General features: G+C 37.9%; 1 protein-coding gene and 1 long non-coding RNA gene across 4 annotated transcripts in view; one reads left to right on the forward strand and one right to left on the reverse strand.

Moving 5' to 3' along the window:
• Positions 1 to 14,945, reverse strand: part of LOC124856739 (histone deacetylase 7-like) — a 50,935-nt gene extending 35,990 nt beyond the window's left edge. Inside the window, exon 1 of one of the 2 annotated variants that reach the window (XM_047347537.1) lies at positions 14,609 to 14,945. The gene's annotated coding sequence lies outside the window, so the exon portion shown is untranslated. Of the gene's footprint in view, positions 1 to 4,316; positions 4,683 to 14,608 lie in introns of those variants that run through there. The other variant, XM_047347536.1, reaches the window with a different exon arrangement.
• Positions 4,631 to 26,833, forward strand: LOC124856741. 2 transcript variants are annotated; one of them, XR_007035409.1, is made up of 4 exons: positions 4,636 to 4,769; positions 22,394 to 22,437; positions 22,528 to 22,619; positions 26,395 to 26,833. It is a non-coding gene; the product is annotated as an uncharacterized LOC124856741 (long non-coding RNA). The 2 variants fall into 2 exon arrangements; XR_007035410.1 differs by lacking the exon at positions 22,394 to 22,437 and having other exon boundaries at positions 4,631 to 4,769.

A 26,833-nucleotide genomic window follows, 5' to 3' on the forward strand; every position in this document is an offset into this window, starting at 1 on the left:
CTGTAATGTAAATGCACTCAATACTTGGGACTGGACTCCTTCATGAATAACTGTATCAGTGCAGCGTGTCATTGAGGCAATCAATCTGTGGTTTTGCTGATGTGTTAAGGAAGCCCAAGTTGCTTTAATACGGACCTTCGTTGGTCTGCATTCTTGTCTCTGGTGTCTCTCATATTCCTCGCGGCAATACTTCATAGATTGTATATGGAGTATAGGTCAGGCCTGTTTGCTCGCTAATCAAGCAGAGGGGGTTTACATAAAAAATTTATAAACCTTCTTAGCACCTTACTTTGGATGACTATATGCAATCAATGCTGGTTGGGTGCTGCTGTGCCAGACCACTGGTATCGAAGCTTACAATGATGTAGGTCACAAGAAGTAGGTTAAGAATTGCTATGCTGAAGCAAAAGCTGATTTATAAAGTATTATTATAGTGTTGTACCACGGTATGAAATGTGAGGTGTCAATTAATTGTCTCACAGGTTTGCATATACTTTGGTGTGATTCATCAACTCAATGCAATTCGAACAATAAGACCAGAAGTTGTTAAAACTACTTCGAAGGATTATCACATAGCTAATTATGGCCTAGAGTGCATGAGTACGAAACTGCATCTTGCTCAAAGATATGAAGACAAACAATGCTATTTATATTAATACTTATCACCAGTACTAATATACTGGTAATAAAAGGACTCATGTTTTTATCCCCTCACTAACACTCATTTTTCATAATGCAGATTTGGGACAAAGTAAATAAACACAAATTGCACAATATCCGTTCAAACACACCAGATGAGTAGTATCAGGGTAATATTACACCAAATGCTGCAAATTAAGAACCTAACCTGATGGGAACTAGCAACTGACTTCCTTCATGTGCAAAACATTTAGTGACTGGTCATCTTCAGCATTGACTGATGCAGGACAGAGGCCTGTGCATCTCATCTCTACTCTCAAATATCCTCCAATGCCCTGTGATCCTGACATTAACAGATGTTACGTGAGGGAATTCCTTAACACACCCCCACAGAAACATTAGGGCACATACTGTGCCTTTTTCTTTAACTCACCTGCCGTAGGGAGGATTTGACTGAGAAAGCAGGTTCTCATGTTGACTTCCTACTATGTGTGGCAGTGTGCTGTGCATCACTGTTATTGGACACAAGGTAAAGTGATTATACACACAGAAGGGCTTCTTTGTTTTAAATTCACCCTGCAGTCATAGGAATAATGTTGCTATCTTGCAGGGCTAGCCAGCGTTTACAGCTGGTTTTGATAAAGTTACTGATTGTTGATTTCCCCTCATACCCTTTACTTTTTTGCCCTCTCTATCTTCCTTATCGCTCTCTACATCTCACACACACACAGAAATAATAAACAGCGAAGTGATGGTCCCTTTGCAGTGTTTTTGAGGAGCAGACTGTATCAGTAGTCAGCTGAGCTGATCTTAAATCAGGAACAGGAAATGTGATCTGGGCCTCTGGTCGGTCCAGAACACTATCCCTATTGTCAGAGTGCTGCTGTGGCTCACAAGGGGAAAACACTGCTGACTTTTAAAGGTTATCTCTTATGGGAAAAAGGTTGGCATTACCTCTTACAACTGCAGAGCATAATTATGTGTACCAGATAAAATCTATTTGTCTTAAGCTTCTTGATAAAAGAAAACCCAAATGTATTAAGGTCTCCATGGTCAATAAAGCTGCTATCAAACTTTATTTTCTGAAAATGTTCGGTAAATGAGTGAACAGTCGAACCACAGATGCTGAAAATAAATGATCTAACTTTGATGTGGAAGGTCCCTTTTCGGTTAGCTTAGTCATCCTTACAGAAAAGAAGAAAAACATTCCTCTGACTAAAAAAATGCAAAAACCCTGAAAAACCTTAATAACAGTTTATTTTGAGTTACAGTAATATCCCACAACATGATGGCCAGCTACAGCTAAAGTAGCTAAAGGAAGTTTTAAATCAAGAGCGCCAGGAGCCATCCCCCCACCCCACCCCACCCCGGAGGCATTGTGCTAAAATCCACAGAAATGGAACAGCTCACTGGGCTTCAGCTGTGGACGGTTTCATAAGAATTATCAATGCTTCCGAACAGCATCGACATCTGGTCAAAACACATCAGTTGACGCTGGAGTGTTGGCTGCAGAAGTGGATTGTTTAATAAAAAATAACAACCATGTTTTTGACGTGAGTCTTACACTACCCATGTATCATGTCCTTTACATTGCTCAACGTGATAAAATGCTGTCTTCTGCAGAAAAGACGAGCTCTGACACTTGCCAATGGCTTAAACCTTTTAAGACACACTTACACTCACAATACTCAAATGTTTTGTTGCTAACATTCTGGCACTAAAGTCCCTGATGTTTTCTGTCTTGACTGATAACAGCAGTTCTGTTTGCAAAAGGAGGACCAGATCATTTTTGACAGATGATCATTAAGGACCTCAGAATATGCATATGTGAATTAGCACCAAAACACAGTAACTATTATTGTAAGAAGCAGAAAAACACTTTAACAGCAAACACATTAATCTAGAAGATTTTTGATTTACCCCACACACATCAACTTTAAACCTCAAAACAGGTTAATCATTTTCAAGACTGTAAGTTTGCATGGTCACTGTGTAACATAGTAATATAAAATATAAATAAAAAATAACTCAAAACTTGCGAAATGAAACCCAGATTCATACCTCAATGTAAAGTCACACGGATGGCGACTGCACACAACGCTATGATAAGAAAGATATAAATAGCAAGCCTTAGTTACAACTAGTTAGGCTAAGGTGTGGCCAGTAGCTGACACTAACTGTAGAAAATAGATAACTATGATGAGCTAAACATGGCTTTGTTTACCACAGGCAGGACAAGATTTCCCCATAACCTTTCTTTAGAGAAAGAAATGTGTACAAAGGTAGATCACACAAATGATGAGCGGAACATATGTGACTGACAACCCTAAATGATAATATAAACGACAAGATGAGTGATGGTTGTCACAATTCTTCTAGCATGGTGCTGATGAAACTAATGGAAATGTATCTCTGCAACAGCATTAAGTCAGCAACCTCATCTGTGCTGAAAGAGAGCTCACCTGCACAAATAAGAAAATTACAGTGTGTACGTTTGGGCTTGATTGTGCACAGAAGAAAGACAGAAAGACAGTTTCCAAAGAGCTGGACAGACAGATGATTATCTTGGGGAAGCAAACCAAACTAAAAGGCAGAGCAGTTTCAGGAGTTCTATAATGCTTTGTTTACACGTAAGGGGGTGGCGGTCTGAGTTAGGAATGATTGAAAGTGACACAGAAACAAGAGAAATATGACAGTTGCAGCTAATATCCTGGATATGTCTGTGTGAATAACTACATAATTCTCTCAAGACCGCAGTTACCTTGTTGCTTGTCCATACTTTTCCTTCCACTCAACTTTCTAATAATATATTTGGATACAGCACTCTAAATTGCCAGCTTAACCTCCTTGTGGTGGGTGTCACTGTCTGCTGGATAAGTGGTAAGTCAGCAGTCTTCCCCACGACTGTATGAGCCATACAATGCCTGTTTTAAAAATCCTTTTGCAGGAATTATATATTATTTTGATTTTCTGAGAAACTGTAAATGATAATCATCAAAATTAACAGAAATAAACAAATACATCACACCTATATCTGAAGTTTTAAATTTAGTCAATGTATTAAATGGACTTTTCAATGATATTCGTAAACACTGAAATGCACCTGTAAGGACTCTCAGGGTGGGACAGCTAGGCCAAATCTTTGTGCCACCACTGATCCTCTACAGAGTAAAAAATATACTTTTCACTTTCTCTTCCTGTACATACAGGAACACACCATATGCCCATTTATGCTATAAAAAGATGATAAACACTGACTGACTATGGCTGAGGAAACAGATCTGTTCAAAATGTCGTTCTCCGTTTGCGCTCACATTTATCATTATTGCGCAACTATTAGAACAGCGATAAACATAAGCAATTATGATCTCTGGCAAATAAGAACTATTGCTAAGTCCTTTGTTAGTTGTTAAGTCAGTTGTGACATAGGCTACTAATACAACGTGTGTACATGTCCTCTTTAAATGACAAACGAATAGTACAAAATGACACCAGCTGATTATGGACAGCATTCATTTAAATTCCTATTTTCCCACACTTCACGGAAAGCCGGTAATTCAGTCGACACGCGTTGTTGATGGCAGGAAAGCACCTAGGCCACTTATAGAGAACACATTTTTCAGAGGAAGTTTCAGAAAGTTGTTTCCAGAGCATGTTGGCGTGTAAACAATGCCTACCTTTCAGGCTGTGAAGTTCAGAAGCGACGCATTTTTAAATGGTTTCAAAGTCGACTAGAAGGCAGAGGAAACCAGACAGCAGCGGGAGCGGTTGTTTACACCGTCTGACAGTGTGTCCTCCTCATCCTCGGGGACGTTTTTTCTTAATAAACAGGTCGTTTTGGTAACAGTTAGTGGACGGTTTGCTGTAAAGTCATCAAAAGTGTGGTTCCAACCGTCAAAGCACGCGCCACTGTTACTGTAAGCTAACAGATGCAGCGCGAGGAGCTCCTGTTATAAAGATCTGAAAGAGAAAACAATGACTGTCCTCCGTCACAGAGGTTTATTTGCCTCTCCTCACTCACTCTGACAGCCTGTCGGCGGTGAAACTGCTCATAAACCTCGCTGGGAGTCTCACTTTCATCTGCGAGAGCTGCTGGTGTGAGAGCTCCATCTGCTGCTGAACTCAGCTGGGTGAGGATGCTCCGTGTGTGTGTGTGTGTGTGTGTGTGTGTGTGTGTTTGACACAGTGGAAAAATGCCTAGATGTGTTCTCTAAGTCAGGCGAGCACACAAAGCCACCACAGAATTGTTAAAACCTCAAACTGTCATGGAGTAAAGTGAAAAATTAACAGCTAGATGCAAAAAATGGTAAAAAGAAAGAGAAAAATATCTAGTAAAAAAATAACATATTTGTGCAAGTAGGATCAAGTAGAACAAAAAACGCTTTTGTGTTTCAATAGTTAACATTTTTGTTATATTAGGTTTAAATGTGCAAAACTCTCAATAATAAAGTAGTTTTTAAAGTTAATCCACTTAATATTTTAGTCACCTTTTGAAAATCTAAAAATGTGACTATAAAAATCTTTTGTGTTAGTTTATTGTAATATGTGAAAAAAGATGCCATCAAAAAATAAGTTTGTGACATTGCCCGAAAAACAGTATGTGTAAACAAAAAATCTAAGAATTAACTTGCAAATTTCGCATTTACCATGTTTAGCTTGCAAGGAAAGCGAGTTCTAAACAGCTAAAAGCAGAAATGTCAGTATTGTTTTCTCTTTCTATCAAAGAAAGAAAAATCTACTAGATTTTAAAAGTGTTTTAAAAATTAGTTTTATTGGAAATTGCTGATAGCTATGTGTGTATTACATAACAAAATACACAGGAAAAACATTTACATTCACCTACTTGGTTATTTTCCAAAATATGCAGAAATACAGGTCCTGTGAGTGAAAATCTCTGAATAATACAATGAGTCACTTGTGAAACACGACAGATTTTTACAAAAATAGCATGGACTCGCATTGACTAAAGTAAACCAAACAAAAGAACCTATTACTGTGTGCTTATTTTAGACTGACTCATGAACATAATTAGTTTGTTAATTTAAAGGCTTTGAAACCACCATGACAAGAAGAAGAAAATATGGATAAATATTGTACTTGGAAAAGTTTTAAATCCAGTATTGCCAAGCATTTAATATACTGTATTATTATTATTATTGTTATTATTATTACTTTTTTCTTTAACCAACAGGTCCCATTGAGATCAAAAGCTTTTTTTAAATTTTCAAATAACCCTACTCAGTTGCACATTTCATTATTCCGAGTATTTTTAACCTCTATAAAACGTAGTTTTATAGATCACCAAAATATAAATAAATATAAATAAATATATCGCAAGAGGAAGCTTTAATCTTCACAAAATAATTCCCCAAATGATTTTTGCACAAATACCTTTTAGTTTTACAGCATCGTAAACACAGGCGATGACATTATAAGGTCCCTCAGACATTGCTGACTCTGTACACAAAATGGTACAAAAAGCACCTTTCTCATTGCAGGACCCCCACATGTCTCATATCATAACAAACTAGAGACACTCACCTTTCTGACAAGGCATAACTTGCCTTTCTAGCACCTTCTCTGGTAATGTAATTTGCTTGCACATTACAGTCTGCTGGTTGCTGTCCGCCAGCTACTAGCTTGCGTGCTACTTCGTTAGCTTCCAGTGTGGTTTGCAACTGTACATTTTGATGATACACGGGTAAATGTAATAACCAAAGGCTATGTCATATGGAGAAGGACTCCAACAATGGAAAACAGCACTTTTATTTGACCAGATTTCCTTTTATTTCCTTTTAATGAGATGAAAAAACACATTTGGGAAAGTTTTGGCATCCTTTGCCTAACTGCCATTTCCGCCTGGCACATTGGCCTCTAAAACATTTGTGGAACATATTTGCTTCAGCTTATTTAGTCCAAATTTGCTGCAGTTATAGTGAAGATGTGGATGAATGCAACCTGGGGGTTCTCCTAGGAATTCTAAAGGATGTCCATATAGTGTTTTGCAATGTTCATTTAGAAAAAAATTTTTGGCAAGGCTCAAAAATGTGTTTGGAAAAATATTCCTTTATGTCATACCTTTACACAAGTACCAAACGTTTGCATGTAGGCCTTATAACTGTGAAGCTATACTTGATTTATTTAAGGTATTTAATTCCAGGTGAAAATTGCTCTATAACCCCTTAGGTCTTAACAGGTTAATAACTGTACAGTATTTCATTTTGTTATGTTGTAATTTGTTACTTTACTATACAGTCTACTCTTACTTTTTGATCTATGCTTTCTATTTGTCTTTTACTTTGCTGATAGCACACCTGAAATTCCCCACTGTGGGACAATGAAGGATATTTCTATTCTATTCTATTCTATTCTATTCTATTCTATTCTATTCTATTCTATTCTAAATCTCTTTTGCCAAACAGCATCTTGATGACCTAACACACCAGGTCAGGTGACACTGTGAAGTGAATTGGTTGCACTGGATTTTATTTGGGGGTATCAAAGTAAACAGGGTAAACAGATGCACACCATACTTTACAGGTTTTATGCACTACTTTGTGTTGGTCTTTTACATAAAATGAATTGACATTTGTGGTTGTAATGTAAAAACATGTTAAAAACTTCAAGGGGTTTTGTTTTGCAAACTGCCATATGTTTAAAAATTAAACCTATGTAAAGTTGGGAAAACATTATGGCGCCAGATGGAATATTTTGCTGAAAGTGATGAGAAGACAGAAACAAACTGGCCAAAAATGTAAATATGTCCATTAAAATAATTTGGTAAACCACAGGGGCCTGTGTGAAATTAGCCGGTCAAGCCAAGAGGGTGGGCTCAAATTCTTAACCACTCTTAAAATCCATCCAAGCTTTTATTTCTTTTTTATCCTACACTGACTTCAATAAACTGTATTTTAATTTGAGGGTCTGACCATTATGTGAACTCTTTGGACAAGAAGGTTCTGTTTTCGATCATATGCGCCTTATAAATTCGGGCACACACTCTCATCCAAGGAAATCTATTTTCCATTCTCACATGTCCTCCTCAAAATTTTGATTTTATTAGGTCTCAAAGTCATCACCCTGCTTGTGGCCAAATCAAACTGTGCCAAGTAAAGTCAGCATCTTCAGATCAACAAAGATAAGCTAATCTCAGTGAATCCTGCTATTAGAAACAAAGTAGACCTTTTTTTCATGTGACTCAGACTTGGTCCTGGCTCTCTGAGGCAGTCAGTAGGTTTTTCTTGCTGCTGAGATAAATTGTTTACCTAAGAGGAAAATTGTGGGCTGGGTTAAAAAAACAATAAGAGGCTACCATCAACAACACAGTATCTTTTCCCCTGTACTCTTGGCAGGCCATCTCCCAGTCACAGGGTTGACTGCGGCCTGAACAATTTGAGATACGTTCAAGCAAATTGAATTTCATAACATTCCATTTTAAACTCCACATTCTTGAAACAGTGCTTCTCCCAGCCGCAGATGTAGAGAGTGCTTGGAAACGATTGCCTCAGAAATTATGGCAAACTTCCCCGAAATTAGACAATTTTACATTGTTAAATGAAAATTATACTGTACATGTTGATGTTAATGTGTTTATTTATTATTATTTCATGAGCCATCATCAACATATTATTCATGTGAATAATGCAGACCATGCTTTTGCAATACAAATTGCAGCAGTACCCAAAAATGTTATGCATTATTATCTATAATTATGTTATGTTATTATTGATCACTGTGGAAGTGTGTTAGAATGACCTATTAAGCTGGCGATAACATGCAGGGCCTTATAAAAATATTAACTCCATAAAGTGTTTCACATTTTCTCTCATTACAACCGCAAATTGTGAAGTGGTAGAAAAATGATACTGAAATCTTAATAGTGTGGCATGCATTTGCAAATTGCCGATCAGAGTCAATACTACTACAGAACCATACTTTGGTACAATAGCAGCTGAAATATTTTGGAGTTTGTCTCTACCAGCTCTGCACATCTAGAAACTGAAGTTTTTGTCCATTTTCTTTGCAGTACATCTCAAACTCAGTCAGATTAGATGGATAGAGTCTATGAACATCATTTTTTAAATTCTGGCCACAGATTTTCAGTTGAATCTTGGTCTAGACTTTGACTAGACATTCTAAATTATAATTTATGTTTGATTAATCCCTTCCAATAGCTCTAGATGCACGTTAAGGGTTGTTCTCCTGCTGGAATGTGAACCTCCACCCTTGGGTTAGTCCCATGTTCCAGGATTGCCCCAGTGCTCTATCCATCTTTCTATCAAACAGTCCCTGCTGAAGAAAAACATCCCCACAGCACCATATTGCCCCACATAACGGTTTGTATATCGGCCAAAAAGTTTGGTTTTGGTTTCAAGTGACATGAGCACCTTCTTCCACATTTTTGCTGTGTCCCACTTAATTTAAGCTGTGTTGTATTTCTTGCCACTCTTCCGTGGCATTAGTTGTATCCTAGAAATAGATTAAATTAAGGGGCTTCGATAAATCTTCTCACTTTGCATGTAAGAATTTAATCTAGAGGTCATTTACAGGTTATCCAAAAGATGTTTCTGTCACTCGACTCTCAAAGCAGCTTGGTTCCCTAAAAAATCTCCAAAAGAAGAGATATGACAGATGTTCCCTAATGTGGGTAGATCTCCAAGGTGGAAGCTTGTGGCCAGTGGGGCTCGCTGCTCTTCCAGTCACAGGAAGCCGGTAGGAATGAGAAGAATGCAGTCAGGCAATACGGTGATGGAGGGAGCAGCAGTTGCAGGGCAGATTGCCAGAAAAAAAGAAAACACTCAAGGAAAAGATATGGTGATATTGAAAATGATTACAAAATAGAAAAAAAATAACATTTGCCAAATAATATAAGGTAACAAGATTCACAATCAGGTAGAAGAGAACTTGCACATACAAATGTTGAGATTAGATGTTGTGGGTGGAAATGGTAAAACTCTGCTCCCTGATAACAGCTGTTTGGGGTGGATAACGTGCATGATATTGGAGGGGTCAGTGAGCGAAATGACACAGCAGATCACTGGGATGTGTGTGGAATGTGTGGAGTTATCAGTGGGACAGATTTCCTGGCAACCAGTGGAAGGCAGGGACCTATAAACAAGATTCAGCTTTTTTAACGGTCCAGGGTGTCATCCTATCTTGCAGACACATATTTGCACTGTGAAACGTAGAAATAACACAGGCATTGATTGGAGGTACAAATAACATATTTTTGTCTTTCTAAGAAGTTGAATGCCTATTCTGCCCAATCTACTAAAAAACTAGTAGCGATTGTAGCAGCAACTTGAAGCACTTTTGGCTGGGTTCTGTTATTGAGATTATCAAGGTAATAACATTATTGGTAATCAGTCAAACCACAACAATCACCTATGTAGTATAAAGTAAACCAAGGGCTTGGAAACACAACTTCGGTGATATCCATGGACTTTAGCGAGAACCCTTTATGTCCTCTGTAATTTGGAGTGGAGTTTTGGTAAATTGTATCTTCTTGCAAATCCTATCAAAACATACTAGATTTGTGTCATGGGAGGCTTGAAATTGGGTGAAATGGCTCTGACTCTTTGTTATAGTCTTTGAGCTATTATAAAGCTGTATTTTTGTGGCCTACTGCTGTTGTGCTTATGAGGCCTTAGTTATGTAGGTGGGAACTGTCAAGGCAAAGTCAATTTTAAATGTGAGGAGGCAAGATTTCCCAGCAGAACATCACGTTGGATGAGAGGCCTTTTAAGTCAAGCAACAAGGTGAAGGTGGTGGACTGAAAGGCAAACAGCAGTCAGGAGGCTGCAGACGAAGAGCAATTATATTCTGTATTGACCCAACTGAAGGAACTGAGAAACAAATAGCACTGCTGGATGAAGGAAGTCGAATAAATCATTGAACACAGACTTATGCAAAACTTGGCAGATTGGTTTCAGGAAAAGAGGCAGACACCAAAGTCTGGCAGTGAGCTAAGGAAACCTGGTAGAATATATAGTGAGGAAACCAAACCAACATAAACAACAAGTGAGTGGAAACCAGTAAACAAAGGTGAGGCATGTTAAAGGCTCGGAAAAAAAAGACTCAAGTAGATGGGGAAAAAGTTCACAATGAAAAACAGGAAGCAAAGAAAATCAAAATAAACTGTAGCAGGGAAAGACTAACGCTGACCAGGAGAAAAATAAAAGGTATAATTGTAATAAAGCTGGTAGCGACAATTAAACAGATATGCTACCGAGCAGCAAAAACAACTCACTTTACCCGTCAGTTTTTAATATCACTATTATTGTGTTGACTAGGCTGTTTAAGTCACTACCAACTAAAAACACTGACATAAAAGCAATCCTGAAATTTTTTCATCATTGTAATCTAATATTTGTCCAGTATCTTAATGTTGCACAAAAGAAACAAATGAACATAATGTAACCCATCTCTCATGCTCCAAATACCAACAAAAATATGGTGGTGTACCTTGACAAACTACCCTGAAGTCTCAAGTCTCAGATTTTCACAAGCCATTTTTCCAAGCGTTGAGTTAAATAATGTATGTGTATATATATATATATATATCTAAGTAAGCATTGCAGTTTTTAAAGTAAAGAATGCTGAAATAAACTTAAACTTGATACTTTCAAAGTTTTGAAAGAATGTCATTTAAGGTGTCTTCGGTTAGGTTAACTGTGATAGGATAAATTGTCGGTGGTAAGTGAAGTTTACGTTGTTGTTAATTTACCTACAGTTTAATACAGAGTCCAGTTTGAGGGAGATCTTTATTTATTATTAAGAAGCTACAGCTAACGTGATCAAGTTATTGGGAGCCATTAATTGCATAGTCTGTCTACGTCCCAGGCTCATATATTAGATACACTCGTTCACAGCAGATTATGCTAACCCTAACCCTATCAGAGATTTGATCGCTGGGCAAATTTACCAGGTTACTTTCATCAAAGCTCAGATGAAATTGAGCAAACCATAACAGTGGGCTTTATTTTACAAGGTAGGATAGAAAATATGGCAAAGAGAAAAATAAAAACTGAAAGCTTAATTCCATGCCTTGCATATGCATAATAAAAATTGTTTTCTTTCTTTCATCACCAGAACTTTGTATGGTTAAAAAAAAACACCTAGAAGGTGCTGGAGGTTGTGCACAGGGGCGGGAGACCTCTTTAGCCTTTCTGCTCCCAGCAGTAAAGTGAAGAGTAACCACAAAGAGGAGTGATGGTGCTTAAGGCACCCGCCTGGTTTCTCTGGAAAGTGACTCCGATGCTGCAGACTGTTGCTTTACGACGCCTTCACACTCCAGTGGCAGCACGGGTGGAAAAAGCACGAGACACATGAGCACTGAACAATGTGTGCAGATATGAAAGGTTTAAGATGTGGTATTTAATACATCAGAGGTTCAAGACTCAACAGTGTAGCTGCTGTAAAATTAGCATTCATTTCAAGAATCCCATAATATAGTGTTAAATATCAATTCGTTAACAACAAAAGGAAAAATGACACATTTTTTAAAACCCCCATATCCACAAAGGGTTGATGTGAAAGCTAAACTGAGGAGAAATGTAAAAGAAATCGAATGTCTTGCTACGAGGGCTGCTGCTACTTAAATTTACTTACTTTAAAAAATGTCAATATCCTAATGGTATTTAATTTATTGAAACCAATGAGTTACACATTGCATCCTTGTAAAATGTCCTTTTGTTACTTTACTTGAGTTTGCAGTCTTTCCTGACATTTGCAGTCTTGACCAGACTAAAGGCAGACATAATGACGGGTGGGCCGAGTTACTTTACCTTGACCAGTTATAGTATATTATAAGGACAAATTGTTAATAAATTGGAAAGTAAGTAAGTTGGTAAAAGAATGAAACAGAAAATAAAACCTTAAAATTGTGGTGTGCCTTTGTATTCAGCGTCTTTTATCCTCTTGTATCCCCTAATACCCCTAAATAAAATCTAGTACAACCGCACAACCAATTACCTTTAGGAGTCCCATTACTGGTAAAGTGAGTCCACCTGTGTGTAATTTACAGTCATTCTAGTGAACAAACAGCATCATAAACACCAAAGGACACAGGGTCAGGGGTAACAAGCAATATTCAACACATCATCCAAAAATAGTCACCTAAACTCAAAGGTCACCAAAGAGATCATTAGTCAGAGAAGCAGCAGAGGTTCATGATAACTCTGGAGGAGCTGCAGAAATCTGCAGCTCAGGTGGCAGAATGTGTCAATACGGCAGCAAAAAGTCATGCCTTTCACAGATCATGCATTCATGGAATAGTTGTAAGAATAAAACTTGTGTTGCAAGATTTACTGTTTACAATTAGTGAAAAGCCTAGTAGGAGTAAAGAAAACATCTGGAAGAAAGTTTTCTAGACAGATGATAGAGAAATTTTGGCCCAAAAACCCAACATGCAAGATACCTTGAACACACTATCCCTGCTATAAAACATGGTGGGGGCAGCAACATGGTGTGGAACCACTTTTCTTCAGCAGGGACAGAGTAGCTAATTAAATAGGGGGCAATCCTGCAGTGAATGGTGGTTCTACAGATTGTTGACTCAAGGGGGTTGAATAGAAATGGACGCCACACTTTTTAGAGTTTATTATTGCAAATAATCTTCCTTGTGCTTCACAATTATGTGGAACTTTATGTTGGTCTGTCACATAAAATCCCAATGGAATACATAGAAATTTGCTGTTAAAACATGACAGATTCTGAAAAAGGTCAAGGGTTGTGAATATTTTAGCCAGGCTCTGCAGTTCAGATATTTTTACAGTTGAATAGAAACGTTGAATATTTTCAGTTGTCTGTATGTGCATATATGGAAATATGGTCTGACAGAAAGGACAAGTTACTGTTTCAAAGGGCTCTCTGAATTACAGTCCTTACCAATCAAACAAACCTGAGGTCTGATGAGTTATGTTAATGACACAAATACAAAACACTCAAGGTTATAATGTTTTTCATTCAGTTTGCCTGCCCAGACTGATCGTGATTTTTCCTCAATGCCCTGAAAAATGATTAAAACTTTAAATATATTTTCCATAGCACTGCAACTATTGCATTGTACTTGCATTTCCATCTAAAATGACCAGAGTGCCAAGGATAAAATCTGTAAATGTTTTGTTTCATCCAACCCCTATAAAAACAGAAAATGTATGACCACAGAAAACAATATTTTTTATGACTTTCAAAATCTGTGGAAACACTTGCCAAACAAAATAATATATGCTATTATTATTTCTAGTCCTATTTTGTAATGGACGCAGAACAAAAGTCTGATTTGTGGCCTTCTTTTAAAATGATGCATCTGTGAGAAAGTTGTATTGCATGTATAGAAGCAGTGTCAATGTGTGCTGCATTTAAACACTATTTTAAAGGCTCTCGACAGGAAAGCGACTTAATTAACTCTCACTCTCAACACAACTACTTTCATTCCTTCATTTCATTTCTACCCTACTCCTTATCTAATCTCTTATCGTAGTAGACTGAGGTTTGTTTCTTCTTTTTCCTGCCTCTCTTAATACTTTTTGTGGACATACTTGCTCTCCAGGGTGGGTGTTTCTGCTTCCAGTTTTCTGCTTTTACCCATCCTGGGAAACAACACTTACAAAACCCAAAGAAATGAAACCAGAAAAAATAGATTTATGTCAATTACTCATCCCAATCTTTGCTTTTTTTTCTTTCTTTCCCCTCTTAGCATATCTGTATAATTTTTATGGCATTTGCATTAGCCGCAAAACTGAGTCCAGAATAAACCAGAGCTTCTCCAAGATGAACAGAACCAAAGCTGCCTGCTTTCCAGGAGCATGAGTGAAGATGAGCCTTAAAACAACAATCTTACCAGGAATATAAAATCCGAAGAAAACCGTCCACATTTGTGAAAGCTCCACAAAATACACTACCTTCTCTAACCCGCCTACGGCTTTTACACCGTGCACCTAACTGAAAATTGAAATCTAAATCTTACCGGTTTAGGGAGAGATCCCTCCGTTGTCCTACAGCAGTCCAGTCAGTCAGAGAGGCAGCAGCAGGACGTCCTGGTCTATGCTTGGAGAGAAGATATCTCTGCTTTGACAGGGGAGTGGTGCTGCAGAGCTGGAGCCCGGCCGTGCACTGACAAAAGGAGTCACAGAGACAAACTGCTTGACACTACGAGCACTCTGAGACTTTTCAGTGTCTTGCACTTCCTCTCAACTCGTTTGCTCTCATGTTTTCTCTCTCTCTCTCTCTCTCTCTCTTTCTCTCTCTCTCTTTCAAACACACACACGTTTAATCACATCCCCTTAATTTTCTCCTTCACGCAGAACACTCTGCCCTATCATCCCCCAAACTTTCAGCCGGTGCTGCCCTTGCGCTGTAAGCTCTGTGTAGGGGAGAGAGTGTGTGTGGGGGGTTACTGGGCTGTTGTGAGTGTGTGTGTGTGCATGCAGTACAGAAAGAGTGCGCGACTGATTGTGTAGCCACTTCTGTCTGAAAGACAATTGCAGGAAGTGTTGTTTCAGGATGAACAAAGTACAGAAGATGGCGATGAAAAAAATGCTCAAAGATAAAAAACGATTTGATTAAGTATTTAAATTTTAGTACTTCTGCCAATTTATGGGATATAGTGATTACAGATATTACGATACAGAAGTTCAATGATTTTTAATTGATGTGTCTTATTAATTTGACACTTTAAGATTTTTATAAGTTTTGTGCTTTCAGGGTGATCAAATGGTTAAAGTTAGATGTCTTTTTTGTGCATTGTCAGTATTTTCAGCTTCTCTGTACAGTCAACCAAACAGATCGCATTTACTGACGACTTAAATGTACTTTTCTTCATATTTATTGTTACTCTTACTCTATCAAGAGATTTTCTAAACATAAAGACATCCCATTTTTAGTAGTTATTTTTGGTTATCAAACCAGAAAACCATATGTCTTAATGTGCCTAGCAAAAGTATTAATACAGCTTGAGCTTTTCACATTTTGTCACATTGCAACCACAAACTTCAATGTATTTTGTTCAGATTTAATGTGATAGACCAATACAAACTATCGCATATTTGTGATGTTAAAGGAAAAGGTTGAATTGCTTTCAGCAGTGTTTTTTATAACGAAAAATCAGAAAAATATAACATCTTTACTTGAAAACCCCTAGATAAAATCCAGTTTAGTTAATTGCTTTCAGAAATCCTGTAATTAGTAAATTGACTTCACCTATATGTAATTTATTCTCAGTATAATTACAGCTGTTGTGCGAAGGCCTCGAAGGTTTATGAAGACCAAGGAACACACTGACAGAACTGGGTTAGTGTGGCAGAGCATTTTGAAAATCTTTATAAAACAACATCCAAAGCATAGAACATTTCATGAAGCACTGTTTATTGGAAAGATTGCAGCACAACGCAAACCTCCCAAGACGTGGCCATATACCTATCTGAAAGTTTGGTCAAGTATTAATCAGAGAAGCAGCCAAGAAGTTCATGGTAAGAGCAGGAGGAGCTACACCTCCATTTTGAGAATACTATTAATCATGCAAGATCATTAGTGGTAAGAGCAGAGCTATTCTTGAAAGAAAGACTTAAAGAAAGTTCTACAAACCTTGATGGAAACGTGGAAGAAGGTGTTTTGCTCAGATGAAGCTGCAATTTCTTAAAAATGTGGAAAAAAAACTGAAATGGAATGGTTTACATCAGGGAATATTCATGTTAGAATGGCCTTGTCAAAGTACAGACCTAAATCCAAGACTTAAATATTAGATGTTCACAGACACTTTCAATTAAATCTGAGAATTACGCTTTTTAGACAAGAAGGAGAAAGATTTCAGTCTCTATTTATGCAAAGTGGGTAAAAATATGCCCCCAAATGTTTGCAGCTCTAATTGTGGCAACTGGTTCTACAAAGTATTGACTCAGTGAGGCTGGACACAATTGCCAGTCATTGTTGTCATATTTTTATTTGTAAAAAAAATAATCATAGCTCATTTACCTTCTATTTCACAGTTATGCACTACATTGTTTTAGCTTTTCACACAAAATCCCAATAAAAGTTGTTGAACTTTGTTATTGCAGCATTGCAAAATGGGTAAATGTTCAAGGGCAGTGAATACCTTCCCAAGGCCCTGTAAGTCTTGGTTTGAAAAAAAAAGAAATCACATGGTGCTGTTAGTTCTGTATAAGCACACAAATGGAGCATTCAGTTTGATTACTTACACGAGACAGCCCCAACAATTACATTTCTGCTTGAGTAAAAGTCAGGAAGCTAGCTATTAAGGAGAAAACGGTTGCACAGTGTCACAAAGTTTAACCTGATAGAGTTTTAATGTGATCTTTACAAAAACATGTCAGAAAGACAGGTTCCTTATGTAGGACTTTGATTTTTAATTTGAGGACAGAACGATCAATGCCTTTCTGTTTGGACCTCACATGTTCTCCCTAAAAAAAAGGGATTTCTTCAAGTTCTTCATGCAACTTAAGCCAATTAGAGGTTTGGTGAGCCTGAATGTTTTTTTTTATTGTCTCTACCCCCAAGCAAAATTTTATTGAAAAGACAGAAAACATGATGTTGCCTTCCATCTAAGCAACGTTAAATTTGTGTCATTTAAATAGACTTTTTAACTTGCCATGTATGTTGGCATAACTAAAACGTTTTTTTATGGGGGTTCTAAATGTGAAGAAATTAAGTGGGTTTAGTGAACCACCAAGTCCTTTCATGTCTAGTAAATATGTTTTGATGTTTTGTATTGTGTGTGTGTGTGTTTATATATATATATATATATATATATATATATATATATGTGCATATATATATATATATATATATATATATATATATATATATATGTTGCATATATATATATATAGTGGAATGCTGACAGCCAGTCAACTGTGTACCCTTGTTTTGGCTGTTTTTGCCCAAATAACTCAGACTGAAAATGTATTATTGGGAGACTATTGCTAACTTCTTATTGCCTGAATTTATCTATAATTATATAGAAAATTTATTTATGTTTTTGCCATGAAACACAGATTCTAAATTAGGAAGATGATATTATTTTGAACACAGCACATGAGCTTTAAATGTTGGTATTTTGGATGAAAATCTGTGAAATTACACATTATTGTATAAACTCAGAATTTCCAGGTGCTACGTTTCTTAAGGTTTTCTAAGCTGAGTAAGTTAATGTGCAACATTATTCTGGATGATGTGGCCGGTGTTATCACTCCACCTGATCAGTTTTTGTGAATTCTTAGAATGATGATTTCATATGAAAATATTATTGTCCATGCTATTACACAAGAGGCAATCTATTGCAAAGTCCACATCCAGCAGCCTCTGCTAACGTAACTTCCCCTAGCAATATGGACGTGGTCCGGCTGAGAACACAGATACAATTATCATTGGAATTACCCGAAATAGCCTTAAAAATGGACATCCAGCGTTTGAATAAATATGTTTCTGTATAGGCCTTGCAAATATGCAGCCTGTCCAGAATGTCCTCTGCCTAATATCCATTGACTGCTGCAATAGGCTGCAGCTCTGAAATAACATAAGCTGAAAAGGAAATGTGCAATTTTGTCAGATTAGTCATCACTGAGACCTTAGGGGAATGCCCTATTTATTCATATAAATGTGCAACATCAGAAACGAGACAGAATTGGGTTTCAACCATTGCCTGGATAAATATAGTCAGACTACATGCCATATAGACATGTAATCTGTTTAAACAACATGTTTGAAATATGCATATGATTTGTCTGTATATAGAGTGCCAAGACAAAGTGTTTCCCATTTACAGATTTCTTCTGTTTTTGCTTTTTTGCCACACTTGAATCTGCCAGATTGGACAAAGATTGCCCGAGTAAATACAAAATGCTGTTTTAAAATGAGGCTTTCATTGACTAAGGGAAACAAGCTATTCAAACCAACCTGCCCTATGTGAAAAGTTATTAAAACTAAACAATTTGTGTCACCCTTGGTGGTGACAATTGCCATCAAATGTTTGTGATAACTGGCAATGAGACTTTTACATCCCTGTGGCAAAATGTTGTTCTGCTCCTATTTGCAAATTTGTATTAATTCAGCCATATTACAGGGTTTTCAAGCATGATCAGCCTGTTTGGGGTCATGTCATAGCATCTCAATCAGATTTAATTAGAAACTTAGACTAAGCCAATCCAAAACCTTAGTTTGTTTTTAGAGTCATTTATTGGTGGACTTGCTGATGTGTTAGGGATCGATCTCCTGCCTTATAACCCAAGTGTGCTTGAGCTTTAGGCCATACATGGATGACCTTACATTCTTCTTCAGGTTTTTCTGGTGGAGAGCTGAATTCATAGTTTCATCAGTTACAAAAAGTCGTCGAGATCCCAAAGAAGCAAAACAACTCCAGATAATCACACTATCCCGTTTTACTGTCGGAATGGTATTCCTTTTCTGAAATGCTGTGATAGTTTTACAGCAGATGTAATAGGAAGCACACCTTCCACTTTTTTCTTGTCAGCCAACAGAATATTTTCTCAAAATTCTTGGGGATCATTGAAATGTTTTCTGGGAAATGTGATACGGACCTTTGTATTCTGTTTGGTCAGCAGGGGTTTTTGCTTTACAATTTTCTCATAGAAGCCATTTTCAACCAGCCTCTTGCCTATTGTTTAATCATGAACACTGACCTTAATGAAGGCAAGCGACCACCTGGATGAAATGTGGATGTGCTCTTGCAATTATTTTAGTAGGCTGGCTTATTGCCTTATTTTTTCTCCATTTGTGGATTATGATTCTCAGTGGGGTTTATTGTAATCCCAAAGCCTTAGAAATGGCTTTGCAACACTCTTCAGACTAGTAAATGTCTTACCTGGTTTCGTACCTGTTTCTGAAGTTCTTTGGACAAGGGCTCTATGTGTTGCTTTTGACATCCTTTAGCCTACTTCATGTTGTCCTCTAGGTACTGTTTAAGTGATTGATTTATTCCAAAGGTCTGGCACTAATCAAGCCTGGGTGTGGCTAGTGAAAATAAACCAAAAATGATTTTACTCTCAGTTATTTAATGATTTCCCACAGGGGGCAATTACTTTTTCATATAGGGCCCTAATAAATGAAATCATAATTTGAAAACTGCATTTCGTAGTAACTTGGGTTGTCTTTGTTTTGTCATAATGTTTTTTCTCAAACATGCAGGTCTGACAAAAACATTAAAAAAGAAGACTAAATCAGTAAAAGGGGAAAAGCTTTTCCAAAGCACTTCATTCTCTTTAATAATGTTAATCTGAGAGATGTATTCTGAAGTGAGAGATGCAATATGGTTATTATATGGTTTGACACATATTCATATTTTGGAATATTTTTAAAATACATTCTGCCACAAATTCTTGACTTGTTTCTTTTTTCTGTTGACCAGTGTCGTTTTTTATTTTACTCAATCTTTCTAACTCACCTTTCTATAGACATAACAATCCCACAAATAGAACAACTCAGTAGCAGATGCCAGGCTGCAGCAAAGCCAGCACACATCAATCCCATTGGACTAAATTAATCTACGCTGACTTTAGGGAGTCCACTTTTCATGGTTTTTGCTGGTAGTGCAAGAGAAATGCAGCTAAAAGGAATGACAACTCCTCTAATCTTAACTCTTGTGTGGTCTGGACTACCGCTAGCAGCTATGGATTAGCCTTCTGTTTCAATTGTAACTCTATTCTTTGGGAAACACACTGACCAAAGGGTACTTGTGTTTTTGGGTTATGACCCTTTGTCTGTGAGACACCCTGAGGCTGGTTCTCCTTGGTCTCACTTTCATCTCAAACAAACTTTGAAGAGAATGTGTAGAACTATGTAAAATTTGTGCAAAACCCCCAAAAATAGAAAGAAAAAAGCAATAGGTCATTTAAACCTATTCTTTTTTGGCCTCTATTGAGGACATAAAACATATTTCAGCTTAAGTTCTTAGGTGTTTTAATTTAAATATGAGAAATAATCACATTTTCTAAATAACTTTCACACTATCCGGTATGATGTGTGAAAGTCAGGTTCTTGATACAAATAGAGAACTTGTAACTTTATGCAACTGCAGAGGAAGAACAGATAAAAGAAAAAAAGACGTCACGGCTGATAAGAGTTAGGAGTCCTTGAGGAATACAATAGGATCTGCATCGTTTGGAAACACGAGGTGAAGAGGCTGCTAGAGGTTTCTGAATATCAGAGTGAGGAGGAGGCAGGAGGGAAGAAGAGTACCTTTATCTGCCAGAGCAGTGGGCACAGACCAAAAAAAAAAGGAAAATATAATGGACATAAATTATCAGCTTGGGAATGACCAACTTTTATCCGTTTTCCCTTTATCTACTCTTTCAAGGAATTTATGGGAAATCACTTATCCCAAAAAACTCTATGTAATTGCATTGGCATCAGATTAATTTCTTTTTGTTATGGTCTTTTGAAGTTTAGATGGTATTGTTTTTTTATTACAGCACTGACAATCTGAATTTCAAAGGCAAAGAGCCTTTGTTTTCTCCACAACTTCATTTTAATAAGCGAATTGTATATTGTACATTGTAAATTTGTATATTCTGTAATGCAAAAACAGAACAAAAGAGCAAAGTGTACCGGAGTCAAATTCCTTGTTTGTAAGTACGAACTTGGCAATAAAGCTGATTCTGATTCTGAATAGATATAAGCCAATGCCAAGTTTTTATACAGTATCAATGGTAAAAAACTGATATGTCCTCGTAGTTCATTTGGATGACCAATATACACCTAATTTTGTTTTTATTCCTGACTGATGAGGTGTTGTTTCAATATATCCACATAATGTTCTTTTCAAATGATCCTATCTATTTCACCAGTCCTTCCTGCAGCATAAGACCCCCTCAACATGATTCTTCCACCCCCGTACCTTACAGTTGGGATGGTGTTCTCAGACTTGCAAAATAGCCTCTTTTTCCTCCAAATGTAACCATGGTCACTTGCAGAATCAGTTTTATTGGCCAAGTTTCTGTGAACAAACAAGGACTTTTACTTCGGTTTCACACGCTCGCAGTGTACAGACATTAAATATAAATATATAAACTTTAGAGGAGTTTTTTTTTTTTTGCAAGGTACTCAACAATGACAGAAAAACACATAGAGCACGAGAGAGCGTAAAATGTACCAAGGTGGCCGTCCACGGCACCATCAATGTTTCTTTTTTCTGTGTACGCTGTGCTCTCAAAGCCCATCAGTCATGGCAGATGGCCACCCTGAGGCAGGTTCTGCTAGAAGTGTTTTCCAGTTAAAGGGGATGCATGCATCATCAGTGTGAGGCATTGCTGCAAAGTCAATGGCTTGACACAAGCAACTGTCTACTTTTGCTACATGCTCATCCAGGAGGAGTGAATGCTGCAAGTCAGTAACTCAGTCCAGTCAGCTGGGTTTCCTTATATAGAAAATAATTTCACCAATTTAAATAATAAACTAAACTTAAACACAGTGTTTGATGACTAAGATGACATTGCAATTTGCTTTGAATCCATCTGGATGATAGGACTGAATTTATTTTGTAAAGTGAGAAGAGAAGATAGTTGTGAATTGGCGGTATAGGAATAAACAGAATTGAATTAAATGGAGGTGACTCATTCATTGTTTAAATGAACGGTAAACATGTCTATTCAGACCACAGAACATGACTCTTCATGAATCTTTTTCCATGAGCGCATTTGCAAACTGTAATCTGGCTTTTATGTTGCATTTTGAGTTATGGCTTCTTCCTTACTGAATGGGCTTTCACCTCATGTTGGTACAGGAATCTTCACACTCTCTTACCAGCTTCAGTCAGCACCTTCGCAGGTTATTTTCCATTTTATCAGCCTTTGTTACACATTTTGCACTGAAACATGTTAATCTCTGAGATACCGAACATGTCTCCTTCCTGAACAGTATGGTGGCTGGACCTTCATGTGGTGTATATACAGATGGATGTGACATCTTCAGGCATTTGAAAGGTGTATCCAAAGATGGACCAGAATTGTGTAAGTTCACGCTTCTCCTCCTGATGCCTTTAATGTGATTTATTTTATTTTTCTGTAATGCCCCACAAGAAAACTGCGTTTGAGGTGTTGTCTCAAAACTCATCCACAAAAGTGCCTTCATTTAACTCAAATCACAAGCTTAAATCTTTGCGTATGCAAACTTCTGAATTTAAAGATAGTTTTAAAAAGTCCTGAAAAGGGGTAGTGGTGGTGTAGGGGTAAAACGTGTGACCCATATTCAGAGGCCTCAGTCCTTGACACAGGTGTCACAGGTTCGACTCCTGGTTCATGCAACCTTTGTTGCACATTTTCCCCCTCTCTCCACCCCTTTCTTGTCAGCTTACTGTTGGAAAAAATTTTAAAAACAAAGTCCACTAGTGCCACAAAAAAAGCTCTGAAAAATGTAAATCTCGCAATTTCTGTCATTTAGTGAATATAAATAAATGTATTAACTGTAAATGACCTAAAACAGCGGCGGGATTTAATGTTAATCAGTGAAGAATTGTATGTTATCATTAAATACTATGGATTTAAAAATCTGGTTTCAACAAATTGCTGTTAAAAAAATCCCAATGTGTTTTTTATTTTCATTTATGCTCTAAACTGTTCATATCAGTGATTAACGTTACATAACATTTGTTCTATTTCATTGTTTTTTTTCTTAGAAGTTTCAAAACTTTTCAGATTTTTCCTGAAAAAGATAAAAGAATAGCAGTCAGTGGCACTTTTCAAAACATTATTGCGGGGAACAGAGGCCTGAGTTTCAATACAACAAACAACACTGCTGCTGCTCTGATATCTCAGGCTCCGATGACCCTTTGAAAGAAACACATCCACCAACCGTGTCAAACGCACTCAGATATGTCTGAGAATGCTGGCCGCCGTGCTTCTCAGCTTTTAGCCAGCCTGAGCGGCGGGCTGACCCGTCTCACACAGGAAGGGGGAGTTTCCTGAAAGGTCATGGTTGTTCCAGCCAGACCAAACACTGGCTAATTGCTTTGTGGTTTGTCGGGTGTCGGTGCCTGTTTTTGTGTTGTGCTTTTCCTTTGTTTAGCATTCCCAAGTATATTACCTGAGCCTGTGGCTAAGAGATGAGGAGGAGACAGCAAGGGGAAGTTGAAAGAATGGCAAACAAAGGAGGCAGAGGTCTGGTACTGAAAATATGAAGGCAGCGGTTGTGTTACGGATGCCATGATTAGGCCGTGAAGGGGCCCCTGACTCTTCTTGGCCTCCAGAGCTAAAAATAGCAGGAGTAGGAAGGTGCATATGGGACCCAGGGGGAAAGAGCACTGGAAGGGACAGGACGAACCAGGTCTGCAGCGATTGCTGAGAGACAAACAGCTGGGAGACTGTGTGTGTGTTTGTGTGTATGAGCTGGCTCCACTACATGCAGCTGTACTCTGTCTTTCAGGTCTTCAGATTGTAAGATTGTCTCTTTCTCTTTAATATGCACACAGCAGGAAGGAGTGCAATGGGTCCTTGACAGCCAGAATGTAAGAATGTGCAACATGAGGCAGAGGAACAGCTGTATAGAGGGGGGCCAAGAAGGGCGGCGGGGGCAATTGATTCACAGAAAAGGGGCGAGGTCCAGCCACAGAAAACATAAAGAAAAATAGAGGAAGAAAAAGAAGAAATATAGAGTTCAACTGCATGTGGAGAGGGTGGACTTCTCTGAAATCAACAGATTTATCGGTTTGAGTCAAACATTGACCTTAATCAACTCCAGAGCTTTCTGGCAGGGTCTGGAAGCTCAGCAGATGTTTTGCTCAGCTGTTGCAGAACTGATCCGCAGTTGTGTCGGCGTGCCTCCCATTAAAGTGGGCTCTCTGTAATGAAACGGCTCGGAGAGTTTGAATGAACAAACCCACTGCAAGGCCGAGAGCCCTCCCTCCATGTGTCTGTTTGTGCGTATATGTGGGAGGAGGTGGTGGAAAATATATGAAATCAATCAGTTAAACTCCATCTCTGGATTCCAACTTGACATTGATCTGTTCATTTGTTCTGCACTCGTCCCTCTAAATTTCGGCCTCTTATGAGCCATCCATTTAATTGCGGATGTGGCCCAGATTTCCGTGCATTTGTGTTGTTGTTCTGTATTTTTATGTTTAAAAGCATCTGCATTTGATTTGTTGTGGCACTCCCATGTTTTCAACAGACAAGCTACATGTTTTGCTTTTCCTACACACAGTGGAAGAAAATAATTATAATATTAAATAAAAAGCAATGTCAAATAGAAACCACAGACATTGCGAGTTGCACCCAAAAAGCCTCACAGTTGTACTGTAGGTACAAAATATTCACACATAATCATGTCTCGAGATAAGGCTCAGTTTAATTCTCTTGTTCTTTGTGTCGTTCCAAACAATTTGGAACCTACAGTCAATGCACACCTGGATCCCAAGCTCATACTTTGCTTAGAGAGTTTGAGAGGTTTCTTGTGAAACAACCCCCCCCTCACACACACACATCCACCCCTCTCTGAAACATACTTTGTCGTCGTGGTTGGAGATGACACCTATCGCAGCATCTAAAAGTGTTTTGTTGGTGTGTGTCTGTGTGTACTTGAGATCAAGGCTGTGCAGCGGCTACATGTCACAATGCACCTGTGTGCCGACGGAAATGCAGCTCCCCCCGTTACCACAATACACACACATACACAAACACAGTCAGACACACTCAGGCCACCTGTAGTACAGCCTCTTGTAATACTCGAGTTGCTGCAAATGCATTCTTGTTGCAAAGCTTGTGCATGTAGCCGGAGAATTTATATAATCCCTAAATAAAGTAATGGAATTGAAGATTATTTAATAAAAAATATTTGTGGTACTAGGGACCTTTGTTTACAACAATTAGACAGGAAACAGGCAGAGAGAGAAAGGGGAAGACATGTTACAAGGGTCTCAAGGCTAGTATACAAACCCTGGGTGACTGCTTTGTAGACTCCACACTGCCCCAAGAGGATTTTTCTAACCAGTAGAAAATTCGCTCCATATTTCAATAGGAATGCAGTGCACTGCTAATGTATTGAAACAAATTCACATTTTATCACCTGACAAACACACATTGAACACATTTTATTTGGATTTTATGTGATCCCTTCCCCTTTTTTTTACAAATAGAAATCTGAAAAGTGTGGGTTGCGTACTTACTTTACCCCTATGATTCAATACATTCTAGAGCCACCTTTTTACTACTATTACAGCTGCGCACATCTAGAATTTTTACCCATTTTCTTTGCACAAAAGCTCATGTGAAATTGGATTAAGATCATCTTGGAACATTCGGTTTCATGTCTTGTCCCAGATTCTCAGTTATCTTGGCCATCATGAACACGTTTGCTCATTCTCCTCTGAACACTGACCCCAACAAGACATTTTCATCTCTAGAACTGCTGTTCACTGCAATTTTTTTTACTTTTTTCTGACAATTTTCAGTAAACCTGAGAGATGGTTGTTTGCAAAAATACCAATTTCTGGCAACACTTACCATGTTCAAAGTCATTTTAATCCCCTTTCTTTCCCATTCTGATTAAGCAACTTGTCTTCATAACGTCTAGTTACAAGGAGTCAGTATAATCTGATTGGTTGATTTGCTATTTGTGTGAAAAAGCATTGCGACAGGTGTACTTAATAAAGTGACATTTTAAGTGTAAGAATGCTGACTGGCTTAGTGTTGACACTTTTTAGTGAATTCCCCAACATTAGCTTGCAACATTGCTTTCGTACCCAGACCTCTACAAGGTTACATTTGTTTTTCTGTCTGTCTCTGTATATAGGGCAGGGTGACCACAGCGCTGATAAGGAGGGTGACAGGTGTCCCCCTGCTTCCAGCTGTGATCAGAAACTCTGTGGTTTTTACTGAGAAAATGCCCCGCTGCAGAGGTGAGAACCCACAGCTTCAAGCCAAACAGCTCCTTACCTCACTAATGTTCATCATTGGCTCACTATCAGCATATCACACCTTACACAGTATAATGTTGAGTATGAATGTATATAGTAGAAGACATAAGTAAGCTTAGATGCAATATTATTCATGTGACAGATGACGCAATATCCTTTCATGTCCACAAGTAAAACCATACAAACAAAGATTACTTGATTATTTTTTTAATACAAATAAAACACACTTAAACCTGTAATTACAGGGAATTCCTACTGGGAAGCACAGAGTTGGGCTGTAGCGATATGGGCAATGGGAGCAAAAATGGTTTTGAT

This window comes from Girardinichthys multiradiatus, chromosome 20 (assembly GCF_021462225.1).
Source record: "Girardinichthys multiradiatus isolate DD_20200921_A chromosome 20, DD_fGirMul_XY1, whole genome shotgun sequence".
NCBI classification, from domain to species: Eukaryota; Metazoa; Chordata; class Actinopteri; order Cyprinodontiformes; family Goodeidae; genus Girardinichthys; species Girardinichthys multiradiatus.